The 20,061-nt window shown below is 41.9% G+C and overlaps 1 long non-coding RNA gene across 1 annotated transcript in view; it reads left to right on the forward strand.

Moving 5' to 3' along the window:
* The first annotated feature begins 231 nt into the window (after positions 1-231).
* The window catches only part of LOC114807643, a 77,933-nt gene continuing 58,103 nt past the window's right edge, over positions 232-20,061 (forward strand). The window contains exons 1-2 of the long non-coding RNA XR_003755695.2: positions 232-428; positions 1,562-1,666. This is a non-coding gene — a long non-coding RNA (uncharacterized LOC114807643). The remainder of the gene's footprint in view (positions 429-1,561; positions 1,667-20,061) is intronic.

Genomic DNA, 20,061 nt, shown 5'->3' on the forward strand with positions numbered 1-20,061 from the left:
ATATCCTTCCCATCTGAAATGGTTCACACAAACATAGCTATGCTCAAAACAACGCCATTATTCATTTTGCCTGCCGTTTTTTTGCACCGTGCCGTTGTTTTCTCAATTACCTCTCATCCTATCTTGGGCCTGCCGCCAAACACGCACACATCCCTCCTCTCTGACAAAATGCCAATTCCCCCCCCACACGTCCTTTCTTCCCACAGAGGTTCAACCTATTCTAATTGTGGCAAGTTGCTTTTGCTGTTTCTTCTGTCTCCCCACAGCTCCACGCCTGGTACTGCTACTTGTTTCAAATCCAGGGCTTCTTTGATATTCCAGTGGATAATTTGTATGCTGAACCTGCTGTGCTTCAGTGAATTGGAGAAAGCATCCTAGAGTTAGAAGAATTATATCATCGTGTCACCTGATGCTGATCTAGCCAAAAGGTACTATCCAGAAGTATTTAGCGTATTGTCAAGACTCAACTTTGTGAGGGGCTTGAGTAACCAAATATGTGACAAAGGTGGATAATTTTATGCTACTATTCTGAGGACTGGCTACTGCAACAGCCTCCATCCAACCTTTGCTGTCTGGATCATTTTCTAAACTGGCATTTTCCCCACTTCTCAAAAGCCTGCATTGGTCTCAGTTGTTCTCTGTATTCTGCAGAAACTGAAATCACCTCTCTCCCTCTAACTTATCCACTCTCTCTCCTATTCCACCCCAGCTACCCCTTTTCTAGCCAACTGTTCTTTTCTGATTAGTTTTTCCTCTACCACTTAAGCACAGATCTCTGCACACATTACGTCCATTGTTATCATTCATTTTAGTGTCCACGTCCCCTGAGTGGTTAAGTATTTATTGAGTCCCAAGTGGGTGCAGTGTACTGAACTAAAAGAGTTTACAAAATGATAAACTGCTCTGGACTTGAGTTATAGCAAATAACTAGTCCTGCTTGTTTGGGGTTCCAGCATCTTGGGCTTGAATTTAAAAAATTTTTCAGGAACTTTTTCTTTGGGATTCCTACGATGGATAAATCTGACATGAAAAACTGCCAAAGAGCAAATACTAGGCACTGAGATTTCATATTTTTCAACTCCAAATTTAGGAAACAAAAGCAGAAGAATTTAAGAGTGTGAGTCCCATGTGGGAAAGGGACTATGTCCAACTTAATTAATTCGTATCAACCCCAGGGCTTGGCACATAGTAAGCACTTAAGTAACATTATTATTATTATTATTATTAACCATGTTGTACTCTCCTTAGTGCTCAGGCCACCACTGGTCAGTGGTTAGCATCCTGCCATTTTCTGAAATATAACATTGTCTTCTGGGGAGCCTAGGCCCTAAGAGTCTTGGGTTCTTGGCTGCCTATTTCCACGGGTATCATAAAGCTGCCCTGGGATTGCTGGCTTGAATTGTTCTGCCAAAAACAGTTGCAAATCACCTCTGCCCGAATCCTCAGTTGTTCTTTATGAAAAGCGGGAGTTCCTTGTGGTTGCTGGGATCCCTCAAAAAAGAAACACTTGTTCTGAGGATGAGAGCATATGCATTTTCATGACTCTCCTCCTTTTTCACAGGCTGAACAGTTCATCTGGGCAGATATGTGTAAAAATCGGCATTGACAGACAGTGTGAGATTTCAAGATGGAGAAGAGCCCCTCTCCTCAAAAGAAAGACGATTAGGTGAGTGACCTCCAAGCACTTGTTTATTCGTAGGTCTACTGCCATGTGAAGAAGCAGCAGCAAGTTGTTCACAACACACACCCCAGGGCATCTGGAATCTGGAACCTTTTCCCTATAAATGCCACATCTTGTATTTTTCCTTTAGGTAACCACTGTGGGAGATTTTCCTGAGTGGAATAGGACAACAGCTTTAGCCCAAAAGTGACCCTTTGTTCTGAGTTACAACCAAACGCTTCTTCTCTCCACAGTGAAAGACAGAAAAAAAGCACAACAACTTTTTCCAAGGAATTCCCTTTGCATGTTTTATTTAGGTAACAGTGTTGGAGATTTTCCTGATTTACATGAAACCCTCAGGTGCAGGCCCAAGGCAAGTCTTTGCTGGGAGTTTGGGCAATGTTTCCCTTTTTTTCCTATCTCAGTGAAGAGAGAGAAAAAGGTAGAGGAAAGATAGACATAGCACTCGCTTCCCCTCCTTCCACTTCCCTCCCTCTTCTTTTTCCCCCACAGTTAGAGATCAGAGTTGGGATTGGAACCCTCAACCTCTGGCTTTTGAGGGTAGTCCTTTCCTATAGCACTCTGGCTTTCCACCCACTGGCATCTACCTAGCATAGCTTTGTATTTTTGCACAAAAATGATTAAGAAAAAAAATCCGGTATTCCTTCCTTCTCTGGCTTAGCAAGACCTCATTGGTAAATCAGTTGAGGACTCACACCATCTTTTCCTCCTGGAAAGAAGGGATGATGGTATGTAACCTCAACTGACTTATCCTTGAGGCTATGCTAGAAGAGGAAGGCTTAAAACTGATTTTAGCTGTGAGGTTCTGCTAAACTGGAGGAGGAAGGAATAAAACTCATTTAGCTTTGAAATTCTGGCTAGACTGAGAGGTCCTCCAAGCTTAATCAATGTTCTTCCTTCCTCCTCCAGTTTATCAAGACCTCACAGCTGATTTAGCTTTGACTTGCAGCTAAACTTGTGGAGGAAGGAATAAAATAATTTTAAACCTTCCTCCAGTTTAGCAGAACCTCAGAGCTAAAGTCAGTTTCATTACTTCTTTCCCCATTCTAACAAGCTCTCACAGCTGATTTAGGTTTGAGTCCTGCTACTCTAAACCTCAAAGCTAAATCAGTTTTATTCCTTCCTCCTGTAGATTAGCAGGACCTCAGATCTAAATTAGTTTGATTCCTTCCTCCTCCAGTTTAGCAGCACCTCAAAGCTAAGTCAGTTTTACGCCTTTCTCCTCCAGTTTAGCAGCACCTCAAAGCTAAGTCAGTTTTATGCCTTCCTCCTCCAATTTAGGAGGACCTCAAAGCTTAATCAGCTGGGTCCGTTTTATTGCAGAACCTCACAGCTAAAGTCAGTTTAGTCAGCAAGACTTCACAGCTGATTTAGCTATGAGGTGCTGCCAAATTGGAGGAGGGAGGAATAAAGCCAGCTCATTCTTCTCTTCCTCCTCCAGTATAGCAGGACCTCTGAGCGAGTCAGTTCAGTTCCTTCCTCCTCCAGGGTAGCAGGCCCTTGAATCTAAGTTAGTTTGGTTCCTTTTTCCTCCAGTGTAATAAGACCTTACAGTTGACTTAGATCAAGGTCCTGAGACACTGGGGGAATAAGAAATAAAACTGACTTTAGCTTAGATGTTCTACTAAAAAGGAGGAAGAAGACATAAAACTGGCTTTAGCTCTGAGGTCCTGCTAAACTGGAGGAGGAAGGCATAAAACTACAGTTAGATGTCCTGCTAAACTGGAGGAGGAAGGCATAAAATTAAGTCAGTTTTATGCCTTCCTCCTCCAGTTTAACAAGGGCTTATAGCTGACTTAGTTTTATGCCTTCCTCCTCTAGTTTAGTAGCACCTCAAAGATAACTGAGCTTTGAGGTCCTGCTAAACCGGAGGAGGAAGGCATAAAACTAAGTCAGTTTTATGCCTTCCTCCTCCAGTTTAACAAGGGCTTATAGCTGACTTAGTTTTATGCCTTCCTACTCCAGTTTAGCAGCACCTCAAAGCTAACTCAGCTTTGAGGTGCTGCTAAACTGGAAGAGGAAGACATAAAACTATAGTTAGAGGTCCTGCTAAACAGGAGGAGGAAGGCATAAAATTAAATCAGTTTTATGCCTTCCTCCTCCAGTTTAACAAGGGCTTATAGCTGACTTAGTTTTATGCCTTCCTACTCCAGTTTAGCAGCACCTCAAAGCTAACTCAGCTTTGAGGTGCTGCTAAACTGGACGAGGAAGACATAAAACTATAGTTAGAGGTCCTGCTAAACAGGAGGAGGAAGGCATAAAATTAAATCAGTTTTATGCCTTCCTCCTCCAGTTTAACAAGGGCTTATAGCTGACTTAGTTTTATGCCTTCCTACTCCAGTTTAGCAGCACCTCAAAGCTAACTCAACTTTGAGGTGCTGCTAAACTGGAAGAGGAAGACATAAAACTATAGAGGTCCTGCTAAACTGGAGGAGGAAGCCATAAAATGAAATGTTTTATGCCTTCCTCCTCCAGTTTAACAAGGGCTTATAGCTGACTTAGTTTTATGTCTTCCTACTCCAGTTTAGCAGCACCTCAAAGCTAACTCAGCTTTGAGGTGCTGCTAAACTGGAGTAGGAAGACATAAAACTACAGTTAGAGGTCCTGCTAAACTGGAGGAGGAAGGAATAAAACTGACTTGGCTTTGAGGTCCTGCTAAACTGGAGGAGGAAGGAATAAAACTGACTTGGCTTTGAGGTCCTGCTAAACTGGAGGAGGAAGGAATAAAACTGACTTGGCTTTGAGGTCCTGCTAAACTGGAGGAGGAAGGAATAATACTGACTTGGCTTTGAGGTCCTGCTAAACTGGAGGAGGAAGGAATAAAACTGACTTGGCTTTGAGGTCCTGCTAAACTGGAGGAGGAAGGAATAAAACTGACTTGGCTTTGAGGTCCTGCTAAACTGGAGGAGGAAGGAATAAAACTGACTTGGCTTTGAGGTCCGGCTAAACTGGAGGAGGAAGGAATAAAACTGACTTGGCTTTGAGGTCCGGCTAAACTGGAGGAGGAAGGAATAAAACTGACTTGGCTTTGAGGTCCGGCTAAACTGGAGGAGGAAGGAATAAAACTGACTTGGCTTTGAGGTCCGGCTAAACTGGAGGAGGAAGGAATAAAACTGACTTGGCTTTGAGGTCCGGCTAAACTGGAGGAGGAAGGAATAAAACTGACTTGGCTTTGAGGTCCGGCTAAACTGGAGGAGGAAGGAATAAAACTGACTTGGCTTTGAGGTCCGGCTAAACTGGAGGAGGAAGGAATAAAACTGACTTGGCTTTGAGGTCCGGCTAAACTGGAGGAGGAAGGAATAAAACTGACTTGGCTTTGAGGTCCGGCTAAACTGGAGGAGGACGGAATAAAACTGACTTGGCTTTGAGGTCCGGCTAAACTGCAGGAGGACGGAATGAATCTAAAACTCTGAGGTCTGGCTAAACTGGAGGAGGAAGGACTAAGTCTAAAACTTTTAAAACTCTGAGGTCCGGCTAAACTGGAGGAGGAAGGAATAAATCTAAAACTTCTAAAACTCTGAGGTCTGGCTAAACTGGAGGAGGAAGGACTAAGTCTAAAACTTTTAAAACTCTGAGGTCCGGCTCAACTGGAGGAGGAAGGAATAAATCTAAAACTTCTAAAACTCTGAGGTCTGGCTAAACTGGAGGAGGAAGGACTAAGTCTAAAACTTTTAAAACTCTGAGGTCCGGTTCAACTGGAGGAGGAAGGAATAAATCTAAAACTTCTAAAACTCTGAGGTCTGGCTAAACTGGAGGAGGAAGGACTAAGTCTAAAACTTTTAAAACTCTGAGGTCCGGCTCAACTGGAGGAGGAAGGAATAAATCTAAAACTTCTAAAACTCTGAGGTCTGGCTAAACTGGAGGAGGAAGGACTAAGTCTAAAACTTTTAAAACTCTGAGGTCCGGCTAAACTGGAGGAGGAAGGAATAAATCTAAAACTTCTAAAACTCTGAGGTCTGGCTAAACTGGAGGAGGAAGGACTAAGTCTAAAACTTCTAAAACTCTGAGGTCCGGCTAAACTGGAGGAGGAAGGAATAAATCTAAAACTTCTAAAACTCTGAGGTCCGGCTCAACTGGAGGAGGAAGGAATAAATCTAAAACTTTTAAACCGGTGAGGTCCGGCTAAACTGGAGGAGGAAGGAATAAAACTGTCAGTTTTGTTCCCTCCTCCATCAGTTGAGCAAGGTCATATGACTTAGGACCTCAAAAGTAATTGAGTTTTGTGCCTATTAAAATGTGAGCAGGAAGGAATCAAGTTAGGGTGAAGTCCTAAACTGGAAGAGGAAAAATAAAACTTGGCTGTGATGTCTTATCAAAGAGGAGGAGAAAGGAATAAACTAACTTTTGAAGTCCTACTAAAGCGCAGGAGGAAGGAATACAACTAATGTTAGGATGAGGTCCTATTAAACTGGAGGAGGAAAGACAAACACAGCACTCTCTTCCCCTCCTCCCCTTCTTTAATTTCCCCCAAAATTTTATTTTTCCAAACAGACAAGTCAGAGGTGGGATTTGAACACCCAACCTCTGGCTTTTAAGCCCAGTCTCGTCTCTCCTGTACCACTCTGCTTTAGCCCTTACCCTTAGTGACCTAGCACACCCTTATCTCCTCTTTCACTGATGATGACTAATAAAGAACCCCTGGCATTCCTTCCTCCTCCAGCTTAGCAGGACCTCATGGGGAAGTCAGCTGAGGACTCGCACCACCTCTTCTTCCTAGTAGAAAGGAGTAGCCCAAGATCTACTCCTTCCTAGGAGGAAGAGATAATGGTATACATCCTCAACTGGCTTCCCCATGAGGTCCTGCTAAGCTGGAGGAGGAAGGAATGAACCCTAACTAAGCTTTGAGGTCCTGCTAAACTGGAGGAGGAAGGGATAACTAACTTAGCTATGAGGTCCTGCTAAACTGGACTAGGAAGGTATAAAACTATCTTAGAGGTCCTGCTAAAATGGAATAGGACAATATAAAACTGCCTTAAATTTGAGGTCCTGCTAAAATGGGGAATGAAGGAATCAAACTAATTTAGCTTTGAGAATTTAACTGAAGGAGTAAGGAATAAAACTGACTTACCTTCAAGGTCCTGCTAAACTAGAGGAGGAGGGAATAAAACTGCTAAACTGGAGGAGGTAGGAATAACCTGACTTAGATCTATGGTCTTGCTAAACTGGAAATGGAAGAAATAAAACTGACTTGGATTTGAGGCTAAACTGGAGGAGAAAGGGACAATACTGACTTTTATGGTCCTGCTAAACTAGAAAAGGAGGGCATAAAACTAACATAGCTTTGAGCTCCTGCTAAACTTGGAGGAGGAAGGAATAAAACTAACTTAGCTTTGAGGCCCTAGTAAACTGCAGGGGGAAAGAATAAAACTAATTTAGCTTTATTGTCCTGCTAAACTGGAGGGAAAAGGAATAAAACTAACTTAGCTATGAGGTTCTGCTAAACTGGACTCGGAAGGAATAATACTGACTTAGCGTTAAGGTCTTGCTAAACTGGAGGAGGAAGGGATATACTAAACAAAACTGCCTTATCTTGGAAGTCCTTCTAAACTGGAGGAATAAAATGGTCTTGGCTTTATGGTCCTGTTAAACTGGAGTAGGAAGGGACAAAACTGACTTACCTTTATGGTCCTGCTAAACTGGAAGAGGAAGGAATAAAGCTGATTTAGCTTGAGGTCCTGCTAAACTGGAAAAATCAATAAATTGCCTTACCTTGGAGGTCCTGCTAAACTAAACTGCCTTAACTTGGAAGTCCTAAACTGGAGGAGGAAGGAATAAAGCTGATTTGGCTCTTATGTCCTGCTAAACTGAAGCAGGAACAAATAAAACTAACTTAGCTTTGAGGTCCTGCTAAAGTCCTGCTAAACTGGAGGAGGAAGGAATAAAACTGACTTAGCTTTATTGTTCTGCTAAACTGGAGGAGGAAGGAATAAAACTGCCTTGGCTTGGCGGTCTTGCTAAACTGGATGAGGAATAAAACTGACTTCGCTTTATTGTTCTGCTAAACTGGAGGAGGAAGGAATAAACCTGACTTGGCTTGGCAGTTTTGCTAAACTGAAGGAGGAAGGAATAAAACTGATTTAGCCTTATTGTCCTGCTAAACTGGAGGAAGAAGGAATAATACTGACTTGGCTTTGAGGTCCTGCTAAACTGGAGGAGGAAGGAATAAAACTGACTTAGCTTTATTGTTCTGCTAAACTGGAGGAGGAAGGAATAAAACTGACTTGGCTTGGCGGTCTTGCTAAACTGGAGGAAGGAATAAAACGGACTTGGCTTGGCGGTCTTGCTAAACTGGAGGAGGAAGGAATAAAACTGACTTGGCTTGGCGGTCTTGCTAAACTGGAGGAGGAAGGAATAAAACTGATTTGGCTCTTATGTCCTGCTAAACTGGAGGAGAAAGGAATAAACCTGACTTCGCTTTACTGTTCTGCTAAACTGGAGGAGGAAGGAATAAAACTGACTTGGCTTGGTGGTCTTGCTAAACTGGAGGAGGAAGGAATAAAACTGATTTAGCCTTATTGTCCTGCTAAACTGGAGGAGGAAGGAAGAAACCTGACTTGGCTTTGAGGTCCTGCTAAACTGGAGGAGGAAGGAATAAAACTGACTTGGCTTGGTGGTCTTGCTAAACTGGAGGAGGAAGGAATAAAACTGATTTAGCCTTATTGTCCTGCTAAACTGCAGGAGGAAGGAAGAAACCTGACTTGGCTTTGAGGTCCTGCTAAACTGGAGGAGGAAGGCATAAAACTGACTTGGCTTTGCAGCCCCGCTAAATTGGAGGAGGAAGGAATAAAACTGACTTGGCTTGGTGGTCTTGCTAAACTGGAGGAGGTAGGAATAAAATTGACTTACCTTTAAGCTCCTGCTAAACTGGAAAAAGAAAGCATTAAATTGCCTAAGTTTGGCGGTCCTGCTAAACTAAACTGCCTTAGCTTGGAATTCCCTCTAATCTGTAGGAGGAAGGAATAAAACTGACTTGGCTTTGAGGTCCTGCTAAACTGGAGGACGAAGGCATAAAACTGACTTAGCTTTATTGTCCTGCTAAACTGGAGGAGGAAGGAAGAAACCTGACTTGGCTTTTAAGGTACTGATAAACTAGAGGAGGAAGGAATTAAACTGCTAAACTGGAGGAGGAAGACATAAAACTGACTTAGCTTTGAGGTCCTGTTACACTGGAGGAGGATGACATAAAATTGACTTAGATTTGACATCAGCTAAACTGGAGGAGGAGACAATAAAAATGACTTTAAGGTACTGCAAAACTGGAGGAAGAAGGAATAAAACTGACTTGGTTTTGAGGTCTTGCTAAATTGGAAAAGGAAGGAATTAAACTAATAAACTGGAAGAAGAAGGAATTAAACTGACTTAGCTTTGAGCTCCTGCTAAACTGGTGGAGGAAGGAATAGACCTGACTTGGGTTTGAGGTTCTGCTAAACTAGAGGAGGTAGGATTCAAATGGACTTACCTTTATGGTCCTGCTAAACTGGAAAAGAAAAACATTAAATTGCCTTAGTTTGGAGGTCCTGTTAAAATGAACTGCCTTAGCTTGGAAGTCCTTCTAAACTGTAGAAGGAAGGAATAAAAGGGTCTGGGCTGTGAGGTCCTGCTAAACTGGAGGAGGAAGAAATTAAACTGACTTAGGTTTATTGACCTACTAAACTGGAAAAGGAACTAAATTAAACAGCTAAACTGGAGGAGGAAGGCATAAAACTGACTTAGCTTTGAGGTCCTGCCAAACCTGGAGGAGGAGGGAATAAAACTGACTTAGCTTAAAAGCCCTGCAAAACTGGAGGAGGAAGGAATAAAACCGACTTGGCTTAATTGGCCAGCTAAAATAGAAAAGGAAGGAATTAAACTGCTAAACTGGAGGAGGAAGGCATAAAACTGACTTAGCTTTGAGGTCCTGCTAAAGTGGAGGAGGAAATAATGAATCTAAGTCAGTTTTGTTCCTTCTCCAGTTGAGCAAGGTTATACAGCTTAACAACAAAAATGAATTAGCTTTGAAGTCCTATTAAAACTGGAGGAGGAAGGAATCAGACTGACCTAATTGTGAGGTCCTGCTAAAATGGAGGAGGAAGGAATAAAATTAAGTTTAGAGGTCCCGCTAAACTGTAGGAGGTAGTAATCATACTGACTTACCTTTGAGGTCCTGCTAAACTGCAAAAAAGAAAGCATTAATTTGCCTTAGCTTGGAGGTCCTGCTAAACTAAAGTGCCATAGCTTGGAAGTCATTATGAACCAGAAGAGGAAGAAATAAAACTGACTTGGATTTGAGGTCTTGCTAAACTGGTGGAGGAAAGGATAAAAGTGACTCACCTTTATGGTCATGCTAAACTGGAAAAGGAAGGCATTAAACTACTTTAACTTTGGAGGTCCTATGAAACTGGAAAGGGAAGGAATAAAACTAACTTAGCTTTGAGGTCCTGTTAAACTGGAGGGGGTAGGAATAAAACTGATTTGGCTTTGAGGCCCTGCTAAACTGGAAAAAGAAAGCATTAAATTGTCTTAGCTTGGAGGTCCTGCTAAAGTGGTTGAAGAAGTTTTAAAATTAACTATCTTTGAGGTCCTGAGAAATTGGAGGAGAAGGGAATAAAGCTGACAGCTTTGAGGTCCTGCTAAACTGGAAGAGGAAGGAATAAAGCTGCCTTGGATTTGAGGTGCTGCTAAACTGGAGGAGGTGGGAATAAATTTGAAATCGCTTTAAGGTCCTACTAAATAGCAGGAGGAGGAGATAAAACTGACTTATATTTATGGTCCTGCTCAACTGGAAAAGAAAAGCATTTAGCTGCCTTAGCTTGGAAGTCCTGCTTAACTGGAAGAGGAAGGAATCAAACTGACTTAGCTTTGAATACCCACTAAACTGGAGGAAGAAGGAATAAAACTGGCTTTAGCTTTGAGGTCCTGCTAAACTGGAAAGGGAAAGCATTAAATTGCCTTACCTTGGAAGTCCTGCTAAACGGGAGGTGGAAGGGCTAAAACTGACTTAGTTTTGAGGTCCTTTTAACTGGAGGAGGAAGGAATAAAACTGACTTAGCTTTAAGGTCCTACTAAACTGGAGGAGGAAGGCATAAAACTGATTTACCTCTAAGGTCCTGCTAAATGGGAAAAGGAAGGCATTAAACTGCCTTAACTTGGAGGTCTTGCTAAACTGGAGGAGGAAGGAATCAAACTGGCTTTAGCTTTGAGGTCCTGCTAGACTGGAGGATGAGGGAGTAAAACCGACTTAGCTTTAAGGTCCTACTAAACTGGAGGGGGAAGGGGTTAAACTGACTTAACTCTGATCTCCTACTAAACTGGAGGAGGAAGGAATCAATGTGGCTCATCTTTAAGACCGTACCGAACTGGAGGACAAAGGGATAAAACTAGCATCTTTGAGGTCCTGCAAAACAGGAGGAGGAAGGGTTAAAACTAACAGCTTTGAGGTCCTGCTAAACTGGATGAGGATGGAATAAAACTGACTTACCTCTGTGGTTCTGATAAACTGTAAAAGGAAGGCATTAAACTGGAAGAGGAAGGATTAAAACTGACTTGACTTGGAGGTCCTGTTAAAATGAAGGAGGAAGATATCAAACTCATTAGCTTTGAGGTTCTGCTAAACTGGAGGAGGAAGGAATCAAACTGAGCTTTTAAAGTCCTACTAAACTGGAGGACGAAGGGATAAAACTGGCATAACTTTGAGGTCCTTCTAAAGTGGACGTGGAAGGGATAAAATTGACTAGCTTTAAGGTTCTGCTAAATTTGAGGAGGAAGGAATAAAACTGACTTAACTTTAAGGTCCTCCTAAACAGGAAGAGGAAGGAATAAAATCGACTCATCATTGAGGTCCTCTAAAACAGAGAAAGGAAGGAATAAAACTGGCTTATCTTTGTGGCCTGCTAAACTGGAAAAGGATGGCATGAAGCTGACTTGGCTTGGCTTGCTAAACTAGAGAAGGAATCATCATCTTTAAGGTCCTACTAAACTGGAGGAGGAGGAATAAAACTGACTTACCTTTGAGGCCCTACTGAACTGGAGGAGGACGGGGTAAAACTAATATTTTTGAGGTGCTGCTAAACTGGAGGAGGAAGAAATAAAACTGACTTAGCTTTGAGGTTCCCCTAACCTGGAGAGGGAAGGAATAAAGCTGGTTTAGCTTTGAGGTCCTGCTTAACTGGAAGGGGAATGAACAAAACTGACTCATCGATTAGGTCCTACAGAACTGGAGGGGGAAGGGATAAAACTGACTTCTTTGAGGTCCCGATAAACTGGAGTAGGAAGGAATCCACCATTCTCTCTTTCCCCCCTTCAAAGCCCTACTGAAAGTGCATCTCCTCCAAGACGCCTTCCCAGTTTAAGCCCCCTTTTCCTCAGCTACCCCTCCCTTCGGCGTCATCTCGACTCGCTTTGCTATTCCCCCCCCATGCTTCCCTGCCCCACAGCACTTATGTATAAATGTATATACCTATAATTTTACTTATTTATATTGATTCCTGTTTACTTGTTTTGATGTCCGCCTCCCCCCATCTAGACTGTAAATCCATTGGGGACAGGGATTGTCTCTCTTTATTGCTGTATTGTACTTTGCAAGCACTGTACAGTGCTTTGCACACAGTAAGCACTCAATAAATACAATTGACTTAAATGAATATAATGATACATCATTAAACATTAATTAAACTTTGAATTATTCATTAACATTCAATGAACCTCATTCTATACCATCCTAACAGTGCATTTTTAAAAAATTTAACTTCCATCATTTACTTTGAAAACCTCCTATCACTTGGTCAATTAATAGATGGATGTTCTAGGTTTAGCTCTGAGTCAAAAGTCTTGGCACAGCTCAGATTTCTGAATTCTCCCCACCAGATGTTTAGAGTCCAGAATAAACAGCCAAGAAAGAGAACCAAAACGATAGTCCCTGGTATCATCTGATCAACTTTGAAAGTGTAAGTGGCTCATTGTAAGCGCATTGTGAGCAGGAGATGTCTGTTTACTGTTATAGTGTGCTTTCCCAAACGCTCAATAAATATGTATGAATTAAAGGGATGAAAACTAAGAATTGTGCTATTTGTAGGTCTACACCTTGCTGTCTCTAGCTAGTAGTAATATTGAGTAGTTTACAACTTAACTTGGTAATGTTTTCCAGGATCTTGACTACTATCCTAATGATCAAAGAATTAATGAAGTTTCGAGTATTTCATTTTCTAAATGTCAGTGCAAGATGTGGACACTTTTCCCCAAAGCTGGAGAACTATTATGGCCCAATTTTTCAAAAAATTCATCTAAGAACATTTCAAAAACAACAACACAACACAACCCCTGCAAAAAACAAAGCAAACCTGGGAGAGGATTTCATCTTTGAAAGAGGTTATTTAGCCAGAAGCCAGATTTCAAAGGAAACTGGTCTTGGAAAGGTCAAATAAGGTGTGTCTTTCTTTCATAGTTTCTGAATAAAGGAGTGTGTGATCTGTGACAGTTGCCTTATGGGATGAAAAGAGTATATCTGAAGTTGAGATTTCCTCTTTTCCATTGTAAAACTCTCAACCATTGTTTAAAATGTTATTTAAAGGTATCTCAGATGCAATGAACTCTAAAGTAGGAAAAAAAAGGGAGGTTGACCCATTTAGGACCCCAGGCCTGATAATATTGTGTCTGTTAAGTTTCTTAAAAATTACACTTTGGCAGCAAGTATTTGTGAGAAATATAATTTATCTTCAACAAGGATTCTTCTAGAGCTAAAGGTTTTTAAATTATCTTCCAAGCTGTACTTCCTACTGATCCTAGTGATTAAAATCCTAGTGATTTGTGAGCACGCCAGGGAAGAAGAAACCTGTGATGTTTTCAAATCATATTTTTCAATGTTGGTAAAGCGATGAGCTCCAAAATTAAGGCTTGAAAGAGGAAAAGCAAAGCAAAAGAGTGTGGAAGGAGATATCATAGAGGGAATCAGTGTCGCCGAGTGTATAGATCATGGGCCTTGGCATCAGAAAGACCTGCATTCTAACTGTGGCTCTGTCAATTGGCTGGTGTGTGACCTTGGGAAAGTCACAGAACTTCTCTGTGCCTCAGTTACCTCACTTGTATAATGGGGATTAAGATTGAGTCCCATGTGAGACATGGACTGCATCCAATCAGATTAATTTTGTATTTCTTCCAGTGCTTAGTACCCTGCTCGGCATATAGTGAATGCTTAGCAAATACCATTTTAAAAAAAACACACAACAAAAAAAGCAGAACAACATAAAACAAAAAAGAAACAAAGAAAAACACCAAAAAGAAAGTGCCAACAAGAAGAAAATTCTTGCTGAACTGTACTCTCCCAAGCACACAGTACAGTGCTCTGTACATGTAAGCGATCAATAAGCACCATTGAGGAGGATGAGGATGACATACCTGTCATTGACAAGCCTGTGAAGGTCTTTCCTTTGCCTTGCTTCTTGGTCCTGACATCTTTGTGACTGGATGGAGGTTTGTCCATCTTTTCCTCGCTGAAGACTCCATCCTCATTATGTTCCTAAAATCACATGTTCTTCCACTCTCAGACCGGAGTGAAAAATGTTACCAATTCTGATGTTCATGTTTTACAAATCAATTATAAAATGACTAACGAGCGCTCCCACAGAATGGTTGGGTGAGACTGGATTCAGAAGAAGTGTTTCAGTGAACGATCTAATATTTGCAAACAATAAGATGTGGAGATGACAGCTTCTTTAGCAGGAAGTGATTATCAGTCCTCAGCCTTTTATCACCTACTTTGTTTTTTCAACTCAAGCTACAGTGAGGTAGAAAAACAAATACAAATCAATCACGGGTATTTAATCAAGCATCTACTGTGGGAAGAGCACTGCGTTAAACACTTGGGAGAATGGCATGATTGGAATGATCATTTTTGTGTGCCCACTGGTTGAAAGCCTGACAGGGTCTGTGTCTAACTCCTATCTGTATGTTTTTTCCCAGTGCTTAGTATAGGGCTCTGTGCCCTAAGCACAAAATAAACACTACTCTTACAGCTAGCTATAGCTTTTGTGGCCAGGAATATCCCACAGGAATGTGCCAGGAAGACCTGTGGACACCCAGAGATTTTTGGTATTTTCCTTTTTTTTTATGGTATTTGTTAAGTGCTTACTATATGCCAGGCACGGTTCTGAACTCTGGGGTAGAGATTAGGTTAGAGAGGGTCGCTGACCCACATGGGACTCATGGTCTTAATCCCTATTTTACAGATGAGGGAACTGAGGCACACAGAAGTAGAGTGACTTGACCAAGGTCACACAGCAGACAAGTGGCAGATCTGGGATTAGAACCCAGGTCCCTCTGACTCTCAAGCCTGTGCTCTATCCATCGGGCTACACTGCTTCTGCCATCGATTCTCATGGTGCATGGTGCTTAGGAAAAGCCAGAAAACAATAACGTGGTATCAGTTACAATATTGATATTTGGAGGCTCCTGAACCTGAATATTCTGGGAATTGTTTTTTTCCATGTTAAAAGTGTTTATACAAATGTTTTTGGCCCTAATACCCATGAAAACATTTTGGGACATGTTTTAATATATTTTTCTCTTCATGCATGATAAATTATTTTTTCAGGAGGCACTAAAACTGTTTAGTTTTCCTCCCTTCTAACTTCTAGTTGTGATTGAGACAATGTTTACCTCACCAATTTGTGCCTTCACAAATCTTCTCTTCATAGAATTAGGATTTTGTGTGAATTCCCCTATAAATTTTTCTTTAGTTTCCAACTGTTGTCCTCTTCAGAACTCATTATCACTTTACCTTGGCCTCCTCCTGCTTATATTAGTCTGTTCACTGTTATATTGTACTCTCTCAAAAGCTTAGAACAGTGGTTTGCACACAGTAAGCACTCAGTAAATATGACTGAATAAATGAATGGTCAGACACACATTACATAGGCCACTTCAGTTTCCTTTCTCATTGTCCTGAATGCCACTCGGAAGTACCAGACTCCCTACCAACACACACGCAGACATGAATGGGTGACAGTCCAGTTGAAAATAAAGCTGTCTTCTCCCTGGTTCTGAACTGATCCTTGTCTCGAAAGGAAAGCAAAGGAATCTTCATGACCCCGGTGCCACCTGTGTGGCTACATTAATGATTATCAGATTATTTCTTTAATACTAAGTGTCCGCCACTGGAGTAGATACAAGATATCAGATGCAGTTGCTGTCCCACATAGGGTTCATAATTTAAGAGGTAGAGAGAGCAGATATTTATCCCTGTTTTATAAAGGAATACATTGAGGTTCAGAGAGGCTAAGTGACTTACCTAAGGTCACACAGCAGACCAGTGGCAGAGAGAGAATTAGGATCAAGCTCTCCTGAGTCCCATCCCTGCATACTTCCCATTGGGCCAGGCTCCTTTCCTATTGAAGGAAACTTCCAGAAGAACCTGAGAAGAAAACTTCCTAAAGCTCTTTGATATTAGTTTTGAAGAAATGATTAATGAGTGTTTTGAGGAAGCCAAACAGATTTACTCTGAATTAAAGTGTTCAGCAGTCCATTGTCTCTGATTACTGGTGACAGAATTCATTTCCCTCAGAGGGACTTGAAGGGAAACTTTTTTCTTTGACTATTTGTATTGTGGCATGTTCGAGACAGAGCCAGAGAAAGCACATAATTATGACCTATTAGGCCCTTGCTTTTAACACGCATCAGGCATCAGAATGTCCAAGCCTAGAATGTATTAGTGGGAGGCTTGCATTCAATATGAGGCTATTCTTGAGACACTAAACAGAGTAGATGATATCTGTAGAATATTGATATGACTTTTGTTCTTCCCTTTTGAAATTTGAAAATAAAAATAAACAGCAGGGTGGCCTAGTGAATAGAGCTTGAACCTGAAAGTCAGAAGGACTTGGGTTCTAGTCCTGCCTCTGCCATTTCTCTTCTGGGAGACTTCGGGTAAGTCACTCATCTTCTGTATGCCTTGGTTATTTCATTCGTAAAATGGTAATTAAGACAATGAGCCCCACATGGGACAGGGATGGTATCTGACCTGATTATCTTGCATCGACCCCAACATGTAGTACAGTGCCTGGCACATAATAAGTCCTTAAGAAATGCTGTTAAAAAAGACAATTACAAATTCCTAAAGAACTAGAAAGGAAGCAGAGAAACAGCCATTTGTCATGCACTTTTTTTTCCTTCCATGGTATTTGTTAAGCATTTACTATGTGCCAAGTACAGTTCTGAGTGCTGGGGTAGATAGAATTTAATTAGTTTGGACACAGTCCCTGACCCAAACGAGGCTCAATCTAATTGCAGGGAGAACAGGAGAACTGAGGCATAGGTAAGTTAAGCAACTTACCCAAGTTCACACAGCAAGCATTTGGCAGAGACAGGATTCATTAAGGGCTTACTGAGAATAGAACATTGGGCGTACAATGCAACAGAGTTGGTAAATACAGCCTTTGCCCACGAGAGGCTTACAGGCTAGAGGGAAGACATACATTAAAATAAATTATGGAGATGTAAATATATATGTGTATATATATATATAGTGGTCTCACATGTCACTTTAAAATGTGGAATATCAGGTCCAGATTCATACCAAGTGAGTGCCATTTGGATGTAACTTTCGAATCTTTATTTTCTACCAGCAGTGTGGGTATTTATAGACACTCTCAGATAACTTCAGATAGATATATAGATATCTATATATATAAAGTGCAGTGGGGCTGAGGGTGGGGTGAATAGTAAGTATTTAAAGGGTACAGATCCAAATGCATAAGTGAGGCAGTAGGAAAAGGGAGTAAGGAAATTGAGGGCTTAGGTAGGATGTCTTCTTGGAGGAGTTTTTTAGTGGTATTTGTTTAGCATTTACTATGTACCAGGCACTGAACTGAGCACTGCAGTACAGAAACAATCTGGGCATGTTACTCCCCTTCTTAAACAACTCCAGTGGTTGCCTATCAACCTCCGCTCCAAACAAAAACTCCTCACTCTAGGCTTCAAGGTTCTACATCACCTTGCCCTGTCCTACCTCTCCTCCCTTCTCTCTTTCTACCACCCACTCCGCACGCTCCGCTCCTCTGCCGCCCACCTCCTCACCGTCCCTCGGTCTCGCCTATCCCGCCGTCGACCCCCGGGCCACGTCCTCCCGCGGTCCTGGAACGCCCTCCCTCCTCACCTCCGCCAAACTGATTCTCTTCCCCTCTTCAAAACCCTACTTAAAACTCACCTCCTCCAAGAGGCCTTCCCAGACTGAGCTCCTCTTCTCCCTCTACTCCCTCTGCCATCCCCCCTTTACCTCTCCGCAGCTAAACCCTCTTTTTCCCCTTTTCCCTCTGCTCCTCCACCTCTCCCTCCCCATCCCCACAGCACTGTACTCGTCCGCTCAACTGTATATATTTTCGTTACCCTAATTATTTTGTTAATGAATTCTCCATCGCCTCGATTCTATTTAGTTGCCATTGTTTTTACAAGATGTTCTTCCCCTCGACTCTATTTATTGCCATTGTTCTTGTCTGTCCATCTCCCCCGATTAGACTGTAAGCCCGTCAAACAGCAGGGACTGTCTCTATCTGTTGCCGACTTGTTCATCCCAAGCGCTTAGTATAGTGCTCTGCACATAGTAAGCGCTCAATAAATACTATTGAATGAATGAATGAACACTGCAATAGATACAAGCTGCTAATGTTGGACACAGTCCCTGTCCCACAAAGAGCTCACAATCTCAATCCCCATTTTATAGATGAGATAACTGAGGCAAGGAGAAGTGAAGTGACTTGCCCAAGGTCACACAGCAGATAGGTGATGGAGCTGTGATTAGAACCCAGGTCCTTCTGACTCCCAGGTCCGTGCTCTTATCCACTAGGCCTGATTCTATTTATTGCTATTGTTCTTGTCTGTCCGTCTCCCCCGATTAGACTGTAAGCCCGTCAAAGGGCAGAGACTGTCTCTGTTACCGGTTTGTCCATTCCAAGCACTTAGTACAGTGCTCTGCACATAGTAAGTGCTCAATAAATACTACTGAATGAATGAACTCCAGGAGATGTGATTTTTTTCAAAGTGTTCTGAAGGTAAGGAGAGGGGTGTTTGTGGGATAAGAAGGGAGAGGGAGTTCCAGGTGAGAAGGAAGATAAGGGCAAAGGCTGTGGTGGCGAGATAGATGCGATTGAGAGGTACAGTGAGTAGGTTGGTCCTTACAGGAGCAGAGTGTGCGGGCTGGGTTGTAGTCGGGGAGAGCAGCACGGTGAGATAGGGGAGAGAGGGCTAACTGAGTGCTTTAAAATCCATAGTAAGGAATTTCTGTTTGACGTGGTGGTGGATGGGCAACTGATGGAGGTTTTTGAGGAGTGGGGAGATGTGGACTGAGCATTTTTTTGAGAAAACTGCACAGCATAGCGAAGTATGGAATAGAGAGCCACAGGAGGCAAGGAGGCTCACGTAGTAGTCAAGGGTATACTATGATAGGTGCTTGGCTCAGCGGGGTAGCAGTTTGGATGGAGAAGAAAGGGTGTATTTTTAGAATAAAGAAAAGTATTTTCACCCTACTACACACTAGACCTCCCTGCCCAAGTGCCTTTTGGCTTAGTCTTCAGAGGAGTCTGCTCTGAGGTGGAATTTTGAATAACTCTAGACATTTTTAGCATCGTTAGCCTTCTCCTGTCAACCTACGGTTAATGCCTGAAGAACCTAAATGGAGAATTTAGACATTTTGATGTTCCACTATTGAGAGAATATGAATCAAGGATTTGAGGAAAATATTATGTTGTCTGCTTTTAGCTGAGGTTTCTGCCACTGACTGAGCCAACAGAAAAAAAAAAAAAAAGTGAATCATTTGTCTTCTGTCAAGGCTGTCAGGAATCAGGGTAGAATGAGGAAAAAAAACCAACACCTAAAAGTATTTCTGTTACTTGTGGAAGTAAACACTAAGGCATCAAGAATCCTGAGAGTGTCTATAAATACCCACACTGCTGGTAGAAAATAAAGATTCGAAAGTTACAACCAAATGGCACTCACTTGGTATGAATCTGGACCTGATATTCCACACTTTAAAGTGACATGTGAGAAGATCTTCGAGAGGTATTGGCAACTGCAACAGAATTGCAGTGATTTGAAAGCTTCATCTTGTACAGTCTTTTTGTATCAGTGAGAGGAAGCAAAAGCCATTATGAGATCTGTGTTTTTATTGCCTGTAGGGTGCATAGTGATTAGGATGATTATTTTCAATACAAGCCCTTTGGATTACTATGTCTAGAGTGAAGCTGTAGAAAGTAAAATTCCTCCGCTAGTTTGGGCTATGAAAAATGCTCTTTGTCAGGTGAAATCTTGAAAGAAAAATGGGCAGCATTAATTAGCCTAGACCAAACTTGTTAGGGGAGGGGCAGTAGGAAAAAAAGCCTTATTCATAGGCAACGTTTAATCCTGAAAGAGTTTTAACA

This window comes from Ornithorhynchus anatinus, chromosome X3 (assembly GCF_004115215.2).
Source record: "Ornithorhynchus anatinus isolate Pmale09 chromosome X3, mOrnAna1.pri.v4, whole genome shotgun sequence".
Lineage (NCBI taxonomy): Eukaryota > Metazoa > Chordata > Mammalia > Monotremata > Ornithorhynchidae > Ornithorhynchus > Ornithorhynchus anatinus.